Source organism: Capra hircus, chromosome 9, assembly GCF_001704415.2.
Source record: "Capra hircus breed San Clemente chromosome 9, ASM170441v1, whole genome shotgun sequence".
Lineage (NCBI taxonomy): Eukaryota > Metazoa > Chordata > Mammalia > Artiodactyla > Bovidae > Capra > Capra hircus.
Window position 1 is genome coordinate 26,733,556 of NC_030816.1, and position 13,952 is coordinate 26,747,507.

Below are 13,952 nucleotides of genomic sequence, written 5' to 3' on the forward strand. Positions count from 1 at the left end.
AGATGGAATCGTACAGTATGTGGACTTTTGTGATGGGCATCTCATACATATTATAGTGTTTTCAGGTACATCTATTTTGCAGCAGGTAACTGCACTTCATTCCTGTTTATCCCATTGTATGCTTATACTACAAACCCACTCATCAGTTTATGGGCGTTTGGGTGAATTTTAGCCTTTTAAATTGAGGCCATTCTTATGGGTGTGTGCTGATGGCATCACCAACTCAGTGGACATGAGTCTGAGCAAACTCTGAGAGATAGTGAAGGACAGGGAAGCCTGGCATGCTGCAGTCCATGGTGTCGCAAAGAGTCAGACACAGCTGATCAACTGAACCACAGCAGCAAGTGATACTCATTGTGCATTTTCCTAATGATTAATAATGCTGTATGTCTGGAAAAGGCCTTTTATTTTATTTGGCTTTTGAAAGATATTTTCTCTGTGTGGAGAATTCTCAGTTTAGCATTTTTCCTTTCAATCTTTCAGAAACGTTGCTCCACCATCTTCCAGCTTATGCTAACAACATATCTGCTCTCTTTATCTTTGTTCCTCTGTAGGCCATGTATCTCTTTTTTTTTTCCCCCTTGGCTGTTTTTAAGATCCTTTTTTAAAAATCACTGATTCTATGCAATTTGTTGTTTCTTCATGTTTCCTATGTTTGGGATTATTAAAATTCTTGGAACTATGAGATTTTAGTTACAGCCCATCTCCCTTCAAATATCTTTGTCCTTCAGGAACTCCAAATACATGTACATTTGACCTCTTTAAAGTTGTCCTATGGGTGACTCTTTTTTCCTAGTCTTTTTTGTTTTTGTTTCATTTTGGATAGTTTCTATTGCTCTGTCTTCAAAATTCAATCATGTGAATTACATCTGGGTTCATTTTGATAGATTTTTCTCCTCAGCATGGTTGTATTTTCCTTCTTCTTTGCATGCCTGGTAATGTTGTACTGGATGACAGCATTTTTTGAGCTTTGTTCTGAGATGTAGTTACTTAGAAGCAATTAGACCCCTTGTAGTGTTTTTAAAAGGAGAATCCACAGTGTTAAGACCTGATAATTTAATAAGAAAGAATCTGATCAAATTTCCTTCCAGGGCATGAAACAGTTAGCTACTAGATTCTATCTTGGCTAGAAGCATACATTTTATCTCTAACTTCTTAAGAAATAATGTTATGTGCTTATAGTACCATATTTTATTTATTTTAAAAAAATATTTATTTATTTGATTGGCCGGTTCTCAGTTGTGGCATGTGGGATCTAGTTCCCTGACAGGGATCAAACCTGGGCCCCTGCATTGGGAGCACAGAGTCTTAGCCACGGGACCACCAAGGAAGTCCCACCATATTTTATTTATAATTTACACCGGCAAAGTGGCAGAGATGGTAACTCTGACTTTACTAATTAACTTTAATTAACTTTTAAAATTAACTTTATTAATGCTCAAAATGAATGAACTCTTAGGTGTAACACATGATTGGCAATAAAAGATGGGAGGGAGCTGGGGGGAAAAATAACATTCCTCTCACCAAACAGTACTTCATGCCCCATCTCAAACTCAGATTCTCTTCCTAAAATTTACATACTGCATATCTGCTTGCCTCAAAGTCTACATCACTTTCTGCTAAGTGACAGTAATCCTAGCTATTATTGATGAAAGTTGGATTCTTTCTGGCAGTTTTGTTGCTTCCCTCCTCTAATATTTATTAAATGCTTACTATGTGCCACATATATAGTTCTAGGTACATTAGCTGTTACTCTGTTAAAGAGCCCCAAATTTAGAAGCTTAAAACAACTTTTGTAAGTCCGAAATCTGGGAGCAGCTTAATTTCATCTGGGTCAGGGAGTCATGAGGTTGCAGAAGAGATGTTGTTGACCCGGACTGCAGTCATCTAAAGCTTGACTGAGTCTAGGGAGTTTATTTCCAAGATGCTTTTTATGATCTTTCTTTGGAAGTGATACTCTATAATTTCTGCAATGTCATATTTGCTGCTTAAACCAGCCCCTGTCAATGTGAGAATATAACTGAGGGCCATCTTGGAAGGTGGCCTCCACACTTGAGAAGTAACAAAACAGATAAAAAATCTCTGCCCTCAAAGTTCACATCCTAGTAGGAGCAGCTGGACAATAAATAGTAACATGATAAATTACTTAGCATCTAATGGAAAAAAAAACTATTTATAAAGACTAAGTGATATTAGGATTGCTTTGGGGTCTGTTTGCAATTTTCAAATAAGATGTGCACAGTAGGTCTTACTGACTTTGGGTGGTGAGAGAGTGAGCTATGTAGGTTACTAAAGGAAGAGCATTCTAGGGCACAGTGCATAGGTCCTGAGACAGAATCATTCCTGGTGTGTTCTTGGAGCAACAGGGAGCCAGGAGTGGAGAGGAGTGGAGCATGCAAGGGGAAAGTAGATGAGGTTAGAGATGGAGGAGCCAAACCGAGTGAAATGGGGAGCTACTGGAAGATTTTGAGCAGAGGGCTTTATGTTCTTTTCATTCCCTCTTACTATGTCTTATGCTTCTGTTCAGTAAATATTTGTGGATTGATTTCAGCGGGAGCCTAAGTGAAAATGCTGACTTAAGAGTTAGATACTAATAGTGACAACTGCTGGACGGCGGTTCCAGGGCAGCCAGGAGGGGAGATGTTTTGAGGCAGACAAAACATAGTGGAAACTTCAGGCTATACCACATAGCGAAAGATATCTTAGAAATGCCATTATGATAATTCACACACTTAAAAGAAGGTCTTCAGGCCCACTGTCTCATTGTTTTGGACACAGATGACGGAGGTTTCCTTTTATCTACTCTGACACTTGATAGCGTTTTGTCCTATGACCACAAGCAGTGCGTCACAAATGCAGTGTCACTGAGTGACGGTGTAGTGTTTTTAAAAGGAGAATCCCAATGTTAAGACCTGATGATTTAATAAGAAAGAATCTGATCAAATTTCCTTCCAGAATATGGAACAGTTAGCTACTAGATTAGTGACTTATTGGTCATAATTTTCAGACCAATAAGAGAGGTTGCAAGAGAGGTTACATTGTGAAGTCACCACTTTAATTAGGTTCTACAATGATAATTATTTAAAATGGGATGATCTACTTTTCAGCTGTTAAAAGCTTTTTATTCTAGGAAGTGAGTGTTGTTATACCTGTTTATACATATTTTAATAATGTTTTATAAATACCTAATAACTAAAATATTCAAAAAGTTACTGAGAATTATTCTGCCTTAGCATTAGAGTTCATCTCCTCAGGACAGGTGGTAATAACACTCGAATGTTCTTTGAACAAACAGCCTCAGGAACGAGTGAGCTGCGTTGCAGGGTAGCATCTGCCTGAAATGCATTTGGATCCCTGTTTTCTTTATCAGAGTGGCATGACTTCCACAAAGACAAGGAAATGACCCTCATGTCACGCCTCCCCTCCCCTGACCCCCAGCTTCTACGTTCTAAAGTACATAGAGAGGCTTCCCTGGTGGCTCAGTGGTAAAGAATCTGCTTGCCAATGCAGGAGACACGGGTTCGATATCTGGTCCAGGAAGATCCCACATGCTGCAGAACAGCCACAACTATTAAGCTGGTGTTCTAGAGCCCGGGAACTGCAACTGCTGAGCCCACATGTGGCAGCTACTGAAGCCTGCATACTTTAGAGCCTGTGCTCCGCAACAAGAGAAGCCACTGCAATAAGCCCACACACTGCAATGAAGACCCAGCACAGCCAAAAAAAAAAAAAAAAAAGTACAGAGCACTATCAGCCCTACACAGTGCCTGCTGACTCATATCAGTTCCAAACGGTTACTGCTTTGCAACCAGATAAGGACAGAAACTGAGGGCAGCGTTTTAAGAGTTTTTATACAATATTTGCCAGCTGAATTAATTTTTTTTGAATCAAGCTGTATCTTTTAAAAAATTCATTTTCATGGTAATTGACTTACAGCAGTTTAAACAGCCATCCATCCATAACAGATTGGAAATAAAAACTGGTCCTTCATGTCAAAAATTTAACAAATACTATTCTAGATGACCCTTTAGCCCAGATCCGAACAGAAAAAGATGTGGTGGTTCCCACATTAGTCCAGCCTTGTCTCTTTGAACGTGTGAATTCCACTGGCCTCTGAACCTGCCTGGTCTTACTGGAACCTTGGCCTCCATTCTATTTCTGCATCTGCTCTGAAATGTAGTAGGCTCAGCCCAGCATGTCTCCACAGGCCTGTGTCTGCCCAAAGGCAGCTATCTTCTAAATGCACACCACTGTCCTGTGCTACAGACTATGATAGGTGGTTTCAGGGAAGCAGTGAGCAACAGCATGAACTTTTCTAGTAGATACTGTATGTACTCTAGTTTTATAACTTGCTTTTCTCGCTTCAGATCAGTTCAGTTCAGTTGCTCAGTCGTGTCCGAATCTTTGCGACCCCATGAACCACAGCATGCCAGGCCTCCCTGTCCATCACCAACTCCCAGAGTCCACCCAAACCCATGTCCATTGAATTGGTGATGCCATCCAACCATCTCATCCTCATCTCATCCTCCTGCCCTCAATCCCTCCCAGCATCAGAGTCTTTTCCAATGAGTCAGCTCTTCATATCAGGTGGCCAAAGTATTGGAGTTTCAGCTTCAGCATCAGTCCTTCCAATGAATATTCAGGACTGATCTCCTTTAGGATGGACTGGTTGGATCTCCTTGCAGTCCAAGGGACTCTCAAGAGTCTTCTCCAACACCACGGTTCAAAAGCATCAATTCTTTCGCTCAGCTTTCGTTATGGTCTAACTCTCACATCCATACATGACTACTGGAAAAATCATAGCCTTGACAAGAAAGACCTTTGTTGACAAAGTAATGTCTCTGCTTTTGAATATGCTATCTAGGTTGGTCATAACTTTCCTTCCAAGGAGTAAGCATCTTTTAATTTCATGGCTGCAATCACCATCTGCAGTGATTTTGGAGCCCCCCCAAAATAAAGTCTGACACTGTTTCCACTGTTTCCCCATCTACTTGCCATGAAGTAATGGGACCAGATGCCATGATCTTCATTTTCTGAATGTTGAGCTTTAAGCCAACTTTTTCATTCTCCTCTTTCACTTTCATCAAGAGGTTTTTTAGTTCCTTTTCACTTTCTTCCATAAGGGTAGTGTCATCTGCATCTCTGAGGTTTTTTATATTTCTCCCAGCAATCTTGATTCCAGCTTGTGCTTCTTCCAGCCCAGCGTTTCTCATGATGTACTCTGCATAGAAGTTAAATAAGCAGGGTGACAATATACAGCCTTGACTCACTCCTTTTCCTATCTGGAACCAGTCTGTTGTTCCATGTCCAGTTCTACCTGTTGCTTCTTGACCTGCATACAGGTTTCTCAAGAGGCAGGTCAGGGGGTCTGGTATTCCCATCTCTTTCAGAATTTTCCACAGTTTGTTGTGATCCACACAGTCAAAGGCTTTGGCATAGTTAATAAAGCAGAAATAGATGTTTTTTCTGGAACTCTCTTGCTTTTTCCATGATCCAGCGGACGTTGGCAATTTGATCTCCGCTTCCTCTGCCTTTTCTAAAACCAGCTTGAACATCTGGAAGTTCACGGTTCATGTATTGCTGAAGCCTGGCGTAGAGAATTTTAAGCATCACTTTACTAGCTTAACATGTTACAAAAGTGTTATCATGCCAATAGAGACCTATGGATTTTGACAGCATCAACATATTTCAATGTACAATTATTTTTTAAATTTTTATTTATTATTATTGTGTTGTGCTGGGTCTTTATTGCCATGTGCAGACTTTTTCGAGCTGCAGCAGGTGGGGGCTTCTACCTAGGTGTAGGTGACGGACTTTAGTAGTTGTGTCACACAGGCTTACTTGCCCCATGGCATGTGGGATCTTGCCAGACCAAGGATCGAACCCATGCTCCCTGCACTGGCAGGCGGATTCTTAACCACTGGACCACTAGGGAAGCCTCTCAATGAATGATCATTTAACCAGTCTCCTACTTGCTCACAGGTTTGATCTACCTGTGTTAAGCAATTCTTTCAAATTAGAAGTAAATACATTGAAGAAGTTTGCATAAAAGGTTATTCTTTATGAAAGTGCCTATAATCTCAGAGTCCCAGCATAGCAAATTTGGATTCTTTTATCTACCTTTTGGCTCAATTAAATTCAACATATCCAAAAGCAACCCTGTTATCTCCTACCCCAGTCCTCCTCCGTCTCCCGAGTTGTCAGCAGAAGCAAGCCAGAAGACTAGATTGCCTTCTTTTTACCTCTTTCAGTTCAGTTCAGTCACTCACTCGTGTCCGACTCTTTGCAACCCCATGAATCGCAGCACGCCAGGCCTCCCTGTTCATCACCATCTCCCGGAGTTCACTCAGACTCACGTCCATTGAGTCCGTGATGCCATCCAGCCATCTCATCCTCGGTCATCCCCTTCTCCTCCTGCCCCCAATCCCTCCCACCATCAGGGTCTTTTCCAATGAGTCAACTCTTCTCATGAGGTGGCCAAAGTACTGGAGTTTCAGCTTCAGCATCATTCCTTCCAAAGAAATCCCAGGGTTGATCTCCTTTAGAATGGACTGGTTGGATCTCCTTGCAGTCCAAGTCTGACACTGTTTCCACTGTTTCCCCATCTATTTCCCATGAAGTGATGGGACCAGATGCCATGATCTTCGTTTTCTGAATGTTGAGCTTTAAGCCAACTTTTTCATTCTCCTCTTTCACTTTCATCAAGAGGTTTTTTAGCTCCTCTTCACTTTCTGCCATAAGGGTGGTTTCATCTGCATTTCTGAGGTTATTGATATTTCTCCTGGCAATCTGGATTCCAGCTTGTGTTTCTTCCAGTCCAGCGTTTCTCATGATGTACTCTGCATAGAAGTTAAATAAGCAGGGTGACAATATACAGCCTTGATGTACTCCTTTTCCTATTTGGAACCAGTCTGTTGTTCCATGTCCAGTTCTAACTGTTGCTTCCTGACGTGCATACAGATTTCTCAAGAGGCAGGTCAGGTGGTCTGGTATTCTCATCTCTTTCAGAATTTTCCAGTTTGTTGTGATCCACACAGTCAAAGGCTTTGGCATAGTCAATAAAGCAGAAATAGATGTTTTTTCTGGAACTCTTGCTTTTTCCATGATCCAGCGGATGTTGGCAATTTGATCTCCGGTTCCTCTGCCTTTTCTAAAACCAGCTTGAACATCAGGGAGTTCACGGTTCACGTATTGCTGAAGCCTGGCTGGGAGAATTTTGAGCATTACTTTACTAGCATGTGAGATGAGTGCAATTGTGCGGTAGTTTGAGCATTCTTTGGCATTGCCTTTCTTTGGGATTGGAATGAAAACTGACCTTTTCCAGTCCTGTGGCCACTGCTGAGTTTTCCAAATTTGCTGGCATATTGAGTACAGCACTTTTACAGCATCATCTTTCAGGATCTGAAACAGCTCAACTGGAATTCCATCACCTCCACTGGCTTTGTCTGTAGTGATGCTTTCCAAGGCCCACCTGACTTCACTTTCCAAGATGTCTGGCTCTAGATTAGTGATCACACCATCATGATTATCTGGGTTGTGAAGATCTTTTTTGTTCAGTTCTTCTGTGTATTCTTGCCACCTCTTCTTAATATCTTCTGCTTCTGTTAGGTTCATACCATTTCTGTCCTTTATCGAGCCCATCTTTGCATGAAATGTTCCCTTGGTATCTCTAATTCTCTTGAAGAGATCTCTGGTCTTTCCCATTCTGTTGTTTTCCTCAATTTCTTCGCATTGATCACTGAAGAAGGCTTTATCTCTTCTTGCTATTCTTTGGAACTCTGCATTCAGATGCTTATATCTTTCCTTTTCTCCTTTGCTTTTCGCCTCTCTTCTTTTCACAGCTATGTGTAGGGCCTCCCCAGACAGCCATTTTGCTTTTTTGCATTTTTCCATGTTTATATATTTTCTGTTTTAGCAATTTTACTGCATTAGTTGTAACATTTCTCACCTTTCCTCTTACAGGAGTCTAACCCATCTCTTGATATCCAGTCTTTATCCCGCCCCCCCCCTCCAGCCAAATGGATTTCTGCAGTCCATTTTGAAGCTCCCTCCAGGATTCTTTCTTGTTCCCAAGTCAAGTTTCTTCAGGAAATTATACAGGAATTTTCCTCATTATATAGAAATCTTTAGCTGAGAACAATTTCTGGAGAGTCAGCTATGACCTGCCAGTAGCTAGCACTCGGTGGAGTGGGAAGCTAAGGGGGAAATGAAATCCAAATTTAGCACCAAAGTATCCACTGGCAATCTTTCTAGCATCTTAATCACTTTCCCCACTTCTTTCCCTATGCAGTCCTTCACCTAAATGGAGATTCTTACTATTTCTGGAGCAAGCAATTCACCTTGATCTGTTTGAAAAAAGATCTGCTTAGAATACTACATTCTTTTGTTATTTAGTATATCCCCACAGCTATTAGCTCAAAGATGACCTCTTTCATTGAATCTTTCCTACCCGTCCCCACCCCAGGTAAGGGGCTTTTACAGTACATGTCACTCTCAGATCACTATTTATATGTCTACTTCCTCTACCAGAATGAGATCCCAGGAGGGCAAGCGATTATGTCTTGTGTGTGTGCCTGCTAAGTTGCTTCAGTCATGTCTGACTCTGTGCAACCTTATAGACTGCCAGGCTCCGTTGTCCATAGGATTCTCCAGGCAAGAATACTGGAGGGGGTTGCTGTCCCTTCTCCGGGGGATCTTCCCCACCCAGGGATCAAACCCTCATCTCTTAAGTCTACCTGCATTGGCAGATGGGTTATTTACCACTAGTACCATCTGGGAAGCCCGATTACGTCTTACTTATTTTTATATACTCAGCATCTAGCACTATGTACTGAATTTTAATTCATATCCAGGATTTGTAGCTGACTAAACATTCATGCAGTTTTACCTAGTTAGTATAATGAACACATTTCCTTTAGCATTTTAATGTAATTGCATTGACAGTATGAGCAGATTAATCAGGACCCTAATTTTTGACATCTAGGTTGTTTCTACAAACGACTTTGTATATGGCTATCTATCTACATATTTTCTCAAGTTAAAAATGCACTGCCACATTATCCTCCCTAAGAACTATTTTCCAGGCTATCATCACTGAATTGGCATCTTTTTCCATAAAAACTTCACCAGCATTTATGTTCAGTCGCTCAGTTGTGTCCGACTCTTTGCGACCCCATGGACTGCAGCACGAGGCTTCTCTGTCTTTCACCATCTCCCGAAGCTTGCTCAAACTCATGTCGAGTCAGTGATGCCTTCCAACCATCTCATCCTGTCATCCCCTTCTCCTCCCACCTTCAATCTTTCCCAGCATCAGGGTCTTTTCAAATGAGTCGGTTCTTCCCATTAGGTGGCCAAAGTATTGGAGTTTCAGCTTTAGCATCAGTCCTTCCAATGAATATTCAGGGCTGATTTCCTTTAGGCTTGATTGGTTGGACCTCCTTGCAGCCCAAGGGACTCTCAAGTCTTCTCCAACACCCCAGTTCAAAAACATCAATTCTTCGGCGCTCAGCATTCTTTACAGCCCAACTCTCACATCCATAGATGGCTGCTGGAAAAACCATAGCTTTGACTAGATGGACCTTTGTTGGCAAAGTAATGTCTCTGCTTTTTAACATGCTGTCTAGTTTGGTCATAGCTTTTCTTCCAAGGAGCAAGTGTCTTTTAATTTCATGGCTGCATTAGGTTCCTTATTTCTCCTTATTTTCCAGGCTTTTAATCCCTGCAAAATAATGAGGGCTAAGTTGGGGAAAATGAGGAGAGCCCATGAGCATGTGTGGAGCACCAGGGTGAAGGACATCACAGGGTTAATGAAGGCAGCTAACTATCCTAGAGTTCACTTCAACCTCCCTTACTACATTTTTCTGGAATAAAATCTTTATTAGTATAGTTGACGTACAGTATTATGTAATTATAGGTGTACAATGTAGTGATTCACAATTTTTAAAGGTTATACTCCTTTATAGTTATAAAATACTGGCTATATTCTTTGTACCATATATCCTTATAGCTTATTTTACACCTAATAGTTTGTACCTATTAATTCCCTACACTGAAACTAATTCTTGTTTTTGTAAATAAAGGAGGTGAAATAACTGAATTCCCAAGTTTTGAGTAGGTATTCAAAGGGAGACTTATTTAGAGGAGGTTTAGCTGAGGGATTGCTTAGTGATTAAGAAAATGAGCCAGAGTTTTGAATCCGGACTCACCATTTGTACTTGTGCAACCCTTGGGCAAGATACTTTGACAGTTTTGAGAACCTGTTTCAGTCATAAGGTCCCATTAACTAGACCCTCCCCAAGAACAGGAATAGTATGTTAACAGAATAAAGGAGACACACCATATGGTCATTTTCAGTGGATGCAAAAAGTTGGGGAGGGGTGTCTGCCAAAATACAATACCCATTTGTGAGGAAAACAGAGCAAAGTATAAACAGAAGTATTATGTATAAAAGGTATCCATCTAGGCACCTACATAAAACCAACAGCATTCTTGATGGACTACTCTTTCCTTCTTAAAATTGGGATGCACAAGCCTTAATGGTACAAAACCCACCTACCAACGCAGGAGACGTGAGTTCGATTCCGGAAGATCCCCTGGAAAAGGACTTGGCAACCCACTCCAGTATTCTTGCCTGGACAATCCCATGGCAGAGGAGGCTGGTGGGCTACAGTCCATGGGGTCACAAAGGGGTGGACACAACTGAGCAACTTAGCATGCACATACAAAGGCTGAGGCGAGGAAAACTCCTAGGGAGCAAAATGCAAGGATGCATTTACTCCCAGATGCCCACTTACACCACCCTGATCTGACAGTACTCCTTGAATTTCACTCCCTAGGTGTCTTCCCAACCTTACAATAGTCACAAGCTGCTCTTACCATTTATACTCAACATGTATTAGAGGTCCTAACAGGTAAACAGGTAAGAAAATAATTTTTCAAAACCAGTGAGCAACATAGAGAACAGACTTATGGACATGGGGAGAGGGGAAGAGAGGGTGAGATGTATGGAAAGAACATGGAAACTTACATTACCATATGTAAAATAGATGGCCAACAGGAATTTGCTGTATGGCTCAGGAAATGCAAACGGGGGCTCTGTATCCACCTAGAGGGGTGGGATGGGGAGGGAAATGGGAGGAAGCTTCAAAAGGGAGGGGATATATGTATACCTATGGCTGATTCATGTTGAGGTTTGACAGAAAACAGCAAAATTCTGTAAAGCAATTATTCTTCAATAAAAAATAATTTAATAATTTTAAATTTTAATTTTTATTAGTAAGGTCTCATGACACAAGATAAAAAAATTTTAATTGTTATCTGTGAGCAAGTTATCAATTGGAAAAAAACCTAATTCCATTGATAGGTTTTTATCAAAAAATCTTAAAAGTTATGACAATCAAAATCACACAAAACATTATACCAAACATTGCTGAGAAAAAGATGACAGATGGATTCAACTCAACCCTAATCCATCATAGTGCCCGTCAGGACTTTAAAAGATAGAAATCAACAGACTTACTTTAATATTTGCATATAAATACAGAATTCAACAAAGTCAAAGGCTCCAAAGTAATTCAGTGGAAAAAGCACAAATGGTGCTGGATTTACCATATGGATAAAAACAAACCTCAACCCCTACCTTGTATCACAGAAAAAAACTTGAGGTGGATAATAAGATGTAAAAGCCAAAAATTATAAAGCTTTTACAACAAAACAATGTCACCAACCCAATGTGGAGGAAGGCAAATTTATTATAAAAGATCCACTTAACAAGGTGGTAAGTTATGACTGCTGAAATTTAACTACTCCAGACACTACTAGAAAAACAAAGACAGACTAGGAGAAAATATTTACAAAATACACCAAAAAATTGTATCCAAAATATATAGTTCCATATCTCATTAATGAAAACAGCTAATTTTTAAATATACAAAACTTATTTTCATTCTAAGAATACAGTAATGGCTAACTGAACACACGAGAGTGCACACTCATTAGAGAAATGTAGATTAACACAAGATACTACTACACACTCAGAAGCCACAATGCTCGTATGAGGAAATGTTCATAGCGGCTTTATTAATACTCACAACTGAGAACCAACAAAATGTTCATTTAACAGAACAGCTAAACAAACTGTGGTACATTCATACAGTGTACTACTACTCGGCAATAAGAAATACATGGTTCAATCTCTCATAACTGTATACTTAGGAAAGCACTTTGACTCAATTTCGTATCAGAGCTGGGATGGGGGAGAAGGAAACCCTACTCTTTAGTGAAAAAATCTGGATGGTAAACTACCTAGAGTAATACTTCATTGCTTAGGTAGTGGTATAAGGGAAATTTCTTTGGTCCTGATGTGGCTATGGGCCAAGAGTATACATTCTTAAAAACTGTAAAGATTTGTATATATCAATTTTGTAAATCTGACTTAATGAGGTGTAACAGATAGTTCAGTGTACCAGAGCAGAATCGAGGACTCTGAAGCTAGGGTGTGACGGTTCAAGGAGAAATACATCCAATTTAGATGTTTAATTATAAATTTCAACCTATCTGGGGGGCTTCTAACTCACGTGTGTTGTCAGTTGCTCAGTTGTGTCTGACTCTTTGCGACCTCATGGACTGTAGCCCGCCCAGCTCCTGTCCATAGGACCCTCCAAGCGAAAATGACTGGAGTAGGCTGCCATGTCCTACTCAAACAGGATATGGGACATCTCTTGACACTGCCAATAGTTTTCTTCCAATCTGAGTTACATCACAAACCTCTATGACTCTGCCTCAATTTCATCCTAGGTTTCACTCAGGAAAATGCTGGATTACAAGTAGTTTGAAGATGGTTCAGTTTGGGGATAAGAATTGACACTCCTCGTGTTATAAAGGACTAACAAAGTGAATTCTAAGGAGCAAACGGAAGTGGGAAGAAACTAGGGAAGGAAAACAAACTGATGGGGATCAACAGTGGGCATGCCTGCAGTGAACTCCTTTAGTCTCTAAAGGTAGAAATGGGTGGATAGGAATTCAAAGGACTAATACTTCTTCCATTGTAACAGAAAGGGCAGATGAAGACGTCAAGTTTGAAGGTGGGTAGCTGGGAAGTGGTGTTACCTGGCTAAGACCATCAAAGTCTTTCCTGTTTCATGGTGTGTCACATTTACCATATTCAGATTATGTCCCCGAATCTCATCAGTTAACACCAGGTGTTTGCCAAACTCAAGTTACCTGTTCCTATAAAACAGTCTGGCACTGTAAGACTGCACACACCTTTAACATCTTGCTTTTCTAATATCAACCTTTTCTTTTTAGAGCTGGGTTCTGTGGCACTCAGGAATCTTGGTTCACTGACTAGAGAGCTAACCTGTGCCCCCTGCACTGGGAGCACAGAGTCTTAACCAATGGACTGCCAGGGAGGTCCTTCTAAGATCAACCCTTTTTAACTCAGATTTTGGACAATATTCTGATAAGCTTATTTTAAGAAAGATCTGAATATAATAAATATTCCAGTTTTTAGCTTATTGTATATGAGACTGAAGAACTGAAATTTTGCCAAATGCTGAGATACGTATCTGCATAGCACAACGATCAAAAGCTTTTAACTATGTTCTAGCTGCAAGAACTGTGAACTAAACTCTGCTCCCCATCCCACCATGAAGTACCTATTCCATAATAAATGCTGGAATATTCCATCTTCAAACTTTTCTAGTTCCAAACTCTAGCAATTCTTATTCTACTTACACTTTTCCTACTCTGATGACCTGGGATACAGCCCAGATGATTTCCTTTCAGCTTCAGTTATGAAGCTACTATCAACAACAAATCATTTAAAACTGTTCTCCCAGAACTTAAAGATCTTATCTTTATAACATCTCCCATAACCTTAAAAAAATCATTAAATATTAATTCCTTCAATTAATTATAAAAACTTTATATAGAGTCTAGTATTTGGTCATGTA